Below are 9,114 nucleotides of genomic sequence, written 5' to 3'. Positions count from 1 at the left end.
TTCTAAAACCTATATCTGATATTGACGTTATGATGGAGGCGTTTTATAGCAAACTGAATGATATATTTAGTATTTGTGTTCCAAGATCCCTACGTTTTTACAAATCGAAATATCCCCCTTGGTTTAATAGCTCAATCGTTAAGCAGCTGAGACAAAAACATAAACTTTGGCTAATATACAAACAAAGCAAATCTCCTTTATGCTACGATGAATTCAAGTCTATCAGAAAGATTATCAAGTTAGAAATCAAACGTGCCCATTGTAAATATATTTTACAAGTGGAACAAAATATAACAAAAGATCCTAAAAGTTTTTGGTCTTATATCGATTGTATTAAGAAAAACAATTTTATACCTACTTACATGACTTTCAACGACAAGGAACTGCAGACTCCTACAGACATAGCAAATGGTTTTGCTGATTTCTTTCAACAAACTTATACCTCATCTTCCACAGCAGTTTCAGATAATAATCACTTCGATATGTATTCGCGCAATTCCGGCTGCTTAACTATTCCGACTTTTACTGTAACTAATATGAGTGATGCAATAAAAAAACTCAAAACTAAAAAATCTTCTGGCCCGGATGGTATTCCTGCTTTTGTAATTAAAAACATTTGTGACAATATTACAACCCCACTTACTATAATTTTTAACCGTGCGTTAAGTTCCTCGACATTTCCTGCTGTTTTTAAAAATTCAATAATTTGTCCGATCTACAAAAAAGGTGATAGAAAACAAATTCAAAATTATAGGCCTGTGGTTCTGCTGTCGAGCTTTGCTAAGGTTTTTGAGATCTTACTTCACGATACGTTATCCCCCTTCGTGAAAAACCAGTTATCGAACTTTCAACATGGCTTTGTGAAGGGCCGATCTACTGTTACAAACTTATGCAGCTTTGTGCAGTTTGTGGCTGATTGCATGAATGATCGTTCTCAAGTTGATGTTGTATTCACGGACTTGTCGAAAGCGTTTGACACAATTGATCATCCAATACTGTTAGAAAAACTTTCCAAATTTGGACTCTGTACCAATTTTGTCGAATTTTCTAGGTCATATTTCAGTGGTCGTTGTCAGTATGTTAATTGTGCTGGCTTTCAATCACACGTGATCAATGTTTCATCTGGTGTACCGCAGGGCTCCATTCTTGGACCACTTTTGTTTAATGTCTTCATTAATAATATAGCGGATGTTGTTGACTCTCAAATTTTATTATATGCTGATGATTTCAAAATTTACTCAAGAATTGACCATGCTGTTGACTGCCTGCGAATGCAGGATACCATTGATGAAGTGGTAACCTGGTGCAACAGCAATGGTCTAAAACTAAACAAGGATAAATGCTGCATTATGTCATTTACCAGAAAGACTCAGCCTATTCATCATCACTATACTCTTGACATCTCAGACCTACAACGCTGTACAAAACATGTTGATCTAGGAATAACTCTCGACAGTAACTTGTCCTTCTTAGATCATGTTGAGGGCATGGTTACCAGATCGGTTAGATCCCTTGGGTTTGTCATCAGAAACTCTCGGAGTTTCAATAATACTGATACTGTGAAACGTTTGTATTTTGCTTTCGTGAGATCGAAATTGGAATATGCTAGTGTGGTTTGGTCTACTGGTTATAAGTCACAGATTGAGGATCTTGAGAAAATACAAAACGTCTTCTAAAGTACCTGAGCTTCAAAGTTGATGGTACTTATCCAGAGAACGGCCATCCACAACATGACCTGTTACGTCGTTGGAATGTAGACAGTCTTTTGCATCGCCGCGTTTGCCATTCCCTTATTTTTTTACATCGACTAATTAACAACGTCTTCGACTGTCCTGAACTGCTGGGTAAAATTAATTTTCATGTACCTAGGCTGGCATCCAGAAATCAGTTGACTTTTTATATGGATACTCCTCGCATTAATACGCAAAAATTTTCTCCGCTCTTCATGATGTGTCATAATTCTAATAAGTTACCTTCCCTCGATATTTTCAACTGCACTATTAGAGACATAAAGGGGATGTGCTTCAATACAGATTAATATACTGATTTTGGTTTTTCCTGCCCTCTAATTGGACTACATGTCTGTTGGGTGGTGTAATAATAATAATAATAATAATAATAATAATAATAACAATCGGGACGGAACGGGATAGCATATCCTGGACGACGTGGTCTTTCCCGGGGCGGTGTTTTATTTCGAAATCATAGGGCTGGAGGCGTAAGGTCCATCGCGCCAATCGACCTTGAGGATCCTTCAGGCGATGTAACCACAAAAGGCTGTGGTGATCCGTGATCACGACAAAACGAGTTCCCTCCAAATAATGCCGAAGTTTCTCAACAGCCCATATGACACATAAGCATTCCTTTTCCGTCGTTGATAAGTTACGCTCCGTGCGCGTGAGTGATCGAGAAAGATAACAAATGGGTCTCTCACCATCGTCAAACGTTTGGGTCAAAACGGCTCCCAAACCAAACGAGGATGCATCGCACTGTAAAGTAAACTAACGAGAAAAATCGGGGGCTGACAAAAGTGGAGCTGAAATGAGTAGCTATTTCAACTTGGTAAACGCCGAAGAACATTCCTCCGTCCACGCAAATGTCACATTCTTACGGGTCAACTTCGTCAACGGGGCAATAATAGACGCAAAGTTAGGGATAAAACGTCGATACCAACTGGCAGTTCCGACGAAACGTCGTACCTCGAGCACGTTCCTAGGTTCCGGTATTTGGAGAATTGCCTCTACTTTCTCGGTGTCAGGCCTTAAACCTTTACAATCCACAATATGGCCTAGATAACGTAATCGCGCACGACAAAATTGGCATTTCTTCCAATTGATGCTAACTCCCGCCTCATTAAGTCGCTGAAATATAAGTCGCAGAATCTCCATGTGGTGTTCAAAATCGCGAGATATAATGATAATATCATCCAGATAGACGAATACATGGGGTTCGAGATCGGCGCCGATGATGTTACCCATGATACGCTGCCAGGTGGTCGGAGAATTTATCAACCCGAAGGGCATTCGCCGAAATTGATAAAGACCACGACCGGGCACCGTAAACGCGGTATATTCTCGGCTGTCAGGGGCAACCTCAACCTGCCAAAACGCACTTTTTATGTCAATGGAACTCATATAATGGCAGTCTCTTAGCTGATCTAGGATGGAAGAGATATACGGCAGCGGATAAGCATCGGGTTTGGTCACAGAATTTAATTTACGATAATCTACACAAAAACGATAATCTCCATCCTTCTTAAGGACTAAACACACGGGACTAGACCAAGGACGGTTCTATTATGTTCTCCTTTAACATCTTTTCTACCTCGGCGTCTATAAGGCGTTGTTTTGTTGGCGAAACCGGATAATATCTTTGCTTGATCGGAAGAACGTTAGGTTGGACCTCAATATGGTGCTGCACGGTTTTAACTTTCCCGAAAGGCTGAGGTTGATCACGTGACTGCTCCGAAATCAGGTCCTCCAGGATGACTTTTTGGGCAGGCGACAAAGAGGATTGATCAAACAAGCCGATTTTCTCGCTAAATGTCGATATCTGCAACGTCCTACTTACATCAGAGGAGAAGTACCAAACGTCTTTACTTAAATCTGGAACAACCTCCATAACTTTCCAAAAATCCTTACCCAACAATAACCCTTCAATGAGACTAGGTACTACATGGATAGTTATGAGTCTTACTCTCTCTAACAGTTTGACAGGGACTTGGATACAACCGATACTTCTACACACGCGACCATCTGCGACGGTACATTCTATGGTATCTGATAAAAGTGGCAAACCTAAAGTTTGAAATTGCGACCAGGCAGTCCCTCCCATAATCGTACGAGAAGCGCCAGAATCTAACAAGCCAAGAAGAGAAATTCCCAAAATATCTAACCGTAAATATGGACGTTCGTCTCTTTTTAGATGTGATAAGACATAATCGAGAATGATTTCGGTCGCGGGTGAGGGGTATTTTGAAGAAGCATCACGACCAACTACTTCTTCCGTCTCTCGTTTCCCGAACATTTATGACAAGTTTTAATGGTACACTCTGGAGCACCACATCGATAGCAAAAGCGTTTCCTGGGCTCGGCACAGGAACGAAACGAATGATTCGGTTTGCCGCAGTTCCAACAGGGACCTGCTATAGCTTTTACCCCACTTACGCGCGAAGCGCAAGGGTCTTGAACCGAATTACTTGAACTACAGCTTGAGATCTGAACGTACGCCAAGTCGGGCTCTAAAAGATTTCCTTTGCGACGAGTAGGCTGAACATAGGAATCGACCGAAGCACGTCGAGCTTCCAAGATACGGCTTGCATCGAGCAATTGTTCCCGAGAAATTATTGGTGCAAGACCAAGTTGATTCTGGTAGAAAGGTGCCAAATTATTCACGATTAATTTCAGGCGTGTGGCTTCTGGAACTCTAACTGTAGCGCGGTCAAATAGGTTGTCCATGACGGCCACGAACATCGCGATACTCTCATCTGCACCTTGTGTCCGACGACGAATCTCATCAAAAAGCTTATCATTATAGTCAGGTGGCTGAAACTGTTTACGCAGCAACCCAACCAATGACTTCCAGTCACTAGCCTGACGACGAATAGACCGATACCAAGTTAAGGCGCGCCCTTCGAACAAATCAATTGCACACCGTAAAAAAATTTTACAGTACGGATTAGGTGAAATTCTTTTACCCATTATCCGTAGGGTAATTTTTTAGAAAATAGTAAAATTACATTTTACAATATTTTCGATAAGCGAAATTACAAAGCAGGACTGTATTTTTGCTTTTTAAATTTACAAAATATTTTAATTTTAAAGGGTAAAATTAGAGAAAATAGTAATTTTAAAAGGTAATAATAAAAATGATTTTACTAGACCCAAAATATTTACTAGGTAAATTTGAAACAGAACATTGATTTTATCAAGTAATTTTACTGTGAATAGAAACAATCCACTTGTAATTTGCTTCTGAAGAAGTTAATTATTGTAATAACCTTGGAAATTATTTGTTCAAAAAAAAATCACATTATTTATGTATACAGTGCCTTTTTTTTAACGCTGGCCATAGGGATTTACATGACAAAAACTTTGGATCGTGTTAATAAGCTTTTTAGCAGGAATTTTTAAGTGAAATTTGGCAGAATATTAGATTAGTATTTTATAAATCAATTTAAGTTTATTTTGTACTACAAAATAAAATAATTACGGAAGTAATTAAAAAAAAGTACTTTTCATTTATTTCATTATTTCTTGCCCCGAAGGTGTTATAATCGTTAGACAGTTACAAAATTTTTATGATCGTCTTGGTTAGTGGTCTTTCAGCCTATGGAAGACAGTTTGAACAATTTATGAAATGAAAATTCAAAAATAATTAAAGTATGTACTGTTGTGACCCAGTTTAAAATTTAAATTTAAGTTTCCGGTACCACCACAACAGCGCGCCAAATGTGAAGGTACTAGCGGCTAGACTGGGAACTACTAGCGGAAATATGGCGGGGGTTGAAACGGGCTCGCGCGGGTGGTTGAAGGGGGTAGGGCACTTTTGTTTGGTTTTTCGAAACGAACAGACCTTGCGAAGAGCGATCCAATATTCCGAAAAATTCAGTAAGTTACATCTGAACCGATTACACTACCGTTCCGAGTAGATATTTTGTGTCCCCGTGAAGAATTCAACGTTTTTAATTCACCTGGGTAATTTATCCCACTTTCGTTGGTTTTTTTTTGTGTTTTGTTTGGGGCCAGGACCACGTGGTAAGGGTATGTTGTAGATTTCATTTTGTTGCATGCTGTTGCTTTAAGAAGCGTCCATTCGTTAATTTTAAGCGTTATCTTTCTCCCGGGAGGTTCTTTTTTGTAATCTTGTAATTTCGGAAATTAGGAGCCGTCGTCCGAACCGCGAGCGTCCATTTTGTTTTCTTTTTTTTTCTTCACTAACATTTTATTTTAACGGCACTCGACCCGCCATTTTCTTTTTGTTTAACATTACCAGCGATTATTGTATTCGTGATTTATGTTGTTTACTGATATTTGTGCCATTTAAAGTGGTTCTATTTTATCGTTATTTAACTTCACGTCTTGTTCTCTTTTATTTCCTCCTTGTTTAATGTTGCGTTTTGTTTTGCTTATGGTATCCTTGTTTAATGTTGCGTTTTGTTTTGCTTATTTCATCATTGTTTAATGTTGCGCTATGTTGTGTCAAATTTTCTCATCGTTAATGTTACGCTTGTTCGATTGAATTAAACTCGGTTTTTTTTCTTTGTGTTGTTGTTAGATTTCGGAAAAGTTAAAGTAAAATGTTGTAAGTGCGCCCCTGTGGGAGCTAGGTGACAATCAGGAAGTCGTGGGGTAGTTTAGTAAATTTCTGTGGAAGCTACGGTTATTTGAAACCGTTAGCGGGGGCGGACCTGAGTCTTCGCTTATGCGGCGGCGGGATGTTTTCGTGAAGCTTCCGTCGAGGTTATAGAGATTTCGGGGGTTTGTCGGGAAACGGTTGGTTGGGGACGGTGGAGCTAAATATTCGCTTATGCTGTTTAGTGATGCTAATCGTACGACCCCGAGGCGCTCTGTCACTCTTGCTTGGTCGGCGAAATAGTCTGACATTCATTAATACCCCGAATATCTATAAACGTCGCTTGATTTCAAGATGATTCAGATTATTCTTCTGAGTCCCCCCGCGACCGAAAGTTTGTTACCTCCAGCTCTAAGTTCCCGTTGGCGTACCTTGACCGCGTAGTTTCAAATAACCATTGTTTTTGTCATTAATCTAATTGTGAAATATGAGTAATACCTGGGATACGGTTTTTGAAGAGGGTTTTTCATCCGTCCCTGTCTGTAATAACTGCCTTATAATTTGTTTATTTGTTTCGCAAGCTTTAAACTGTCATTTTGTCTGTCATGTGCCGTTTTTCTGCTATTTTAAATATTGTTGCATTCATCTTGTCGTTTATCTTTGTGATGTACTCAACTAGTTAATTTCTTGTACTTCGTTAACCTTAATTTCTGTCTTTTGTATTCGTTTCAATTTCTTTTTCATCAAAGTTATTACAGGCATTTTTAATAAAAGGTATTTTGCGTCCCTCACATGTGTGTTTTATTTGCGGCACTCTTCCAACTGGAACCCTCACCGTTTGCATTCCGAACCTTTTCCGCCAAAAGAAAATCACAACGTAGGGCTCCTCCGATTCGATGACGATCACGACCACATTTGTTACCGTTTTGTGCAGGTTCAAATATTTGGCGGAAAAAGTAATGTATTCAAATCATTACAGAATTTTAATATTTTTGAAGTAGAATTTTATTTATTTTGATGTAATTATGATTTCCTACATTTTATGTTTATGAAATAAAACTGCACATTTTTCAAAGTCGTACTAAAAAGCTCATTAACAGACCCTAAACTTTTTAGCATGTAAATCCCTATGGCCAGCGTTAAAAAAAAGGCACTGTATAATAATAGTAGTCGATTTAACGAGTTCGTTTCACTCGAGTTTTAAACTGGCCCACTCATGCCAAAATAAGCCCAAATTACACAAGCTGGTGATGGTCAATGCCTAAAAGAGTATCGTGAGGGCGCGGTGATTTTATGCGAGAGACACATACCTCTAATGCCTATATCCGTAAGATCCTCCAAATGGAGCTGCAGGGTACAAGGCGCGGTAATTCTAAACAGACGGTATACCTTGACCCTTGAAGACTATGGTACTTTGGAAATCCCAATCTAATGGTAAAGTTTGCCCAAAATAACCACTTCAGATACGGCACAGGTTAGCGTCTCTGTTTTCTGACAGGCAAGATTTTTTTAGAATAACAAATTTAAAAAAAGAAAGGTCCGTTGCTAACCATGGATTTCTTGATGTTGCAAAAACCAAACGATAGAAAAAAAAAATAGTGACAAGGTAAACACCGTACTTTACATTACGAGTTCCAGAACAACACAGTAAAAAATACTAAACTTTCCATCTCAATTGTTTCACGTTATTTAGGCAGCCTTGCAGATGCGAACCTTGATTATAATTTTTTAGTTTTGTTGTCCGTTTCGGCATTGTTGATTTCAAAAGCACTGTTACGTTTTTTTACTGCTTAAATTAAAGTAATTAACTAATTCTTATTTGCTTTTGTCTTTGTACAGCGTGATCAACAATGACCGAGTCTGTTGGCAATGAAACAAGTACTGTTTTTTTTTTGTCTCGTAATTCGCACTGGCTGAATTTTTTTTAACTTGAGACGACATTAAAAACATTTTTGGTTATGCTGGTTATGTTTATGCTCTTATAAAAATGAACCTTTGATGGTAAATTTCAAATTTGCCAAATTTCATTGTTACCAACAGACTCAGTCATTCTTGATCACACCGTATTTTCATCAAGTAAAGATTTATTGGAGATAACCTACAATGGATCAGGGATCTATCATAAATGTTACTTTTGTAATGTAACTAAATTAAACGTGTTTTTATACATGCACAGCTCACTTGATGAATATTTATATGAAATAAATTATAGGTATAATAAATCCATGTTTGATTTTTTTCAAGTTCAATAGATTTCCACATCACCTAATGAGGTACTATTGGCAATGCGTTGACCTATAAAGGGGATCTCGCCAATAGCCATACTCCCTAACAAAAAAAAAACTATTTAGTATGTACACATATTTAAACAAACTATATAAAAGCATAAGAATAACATTACTGACCTATTCTCTCGGTGTTATAAAATGGTCCAAAACTAATTTACAGAACATAAACATTTTACCAAATTTAGTAAACACCATCCTAAATCTGCTATTGAAAGATTTAATTTACCACGCGAAAACGGTGGTAGGGGTTTTTCAAATCTAGAAATACTGCTACATAATCAAATAGCTTCACTAAAAAATTATTTCCTCAATAGAGCTCGTGAGAACACCTTTTTTAATGCTTTGGTTTCAGCCGATAAAGGCTACACACCTTTAAATTTAAGTGATAATATAATTTCAGATATCGTTAAGCCAAATATACCTGACACTATAGCAAATATAAAACAGAAGTCTTTACATGGGAGATACTTTAAAGAACTGGAACAACCAGAAGTTAATATTCAGGCCTCTCATGCATGGCTTAAAAAATCAA

This window comes from Tenebrio molitor, chromosome 3 (genome assembly GCF_963966145.1).
Source record: "Tenebrio molitor chromosome 3, icTenMoli1.1, whole genome shotgun sequence".
Taxonomy (NCBI): Eukaryota; Metazoa; Arthropoda; class Insecta; order Coleoptera; family Tenebrionidae; genus Tenebrio; species Tenebrio molitor.
The sequence above is the reverse complement of the archived record's forward strand: the minus strand, read 5'-3'. Positions refer to the sequence as shown.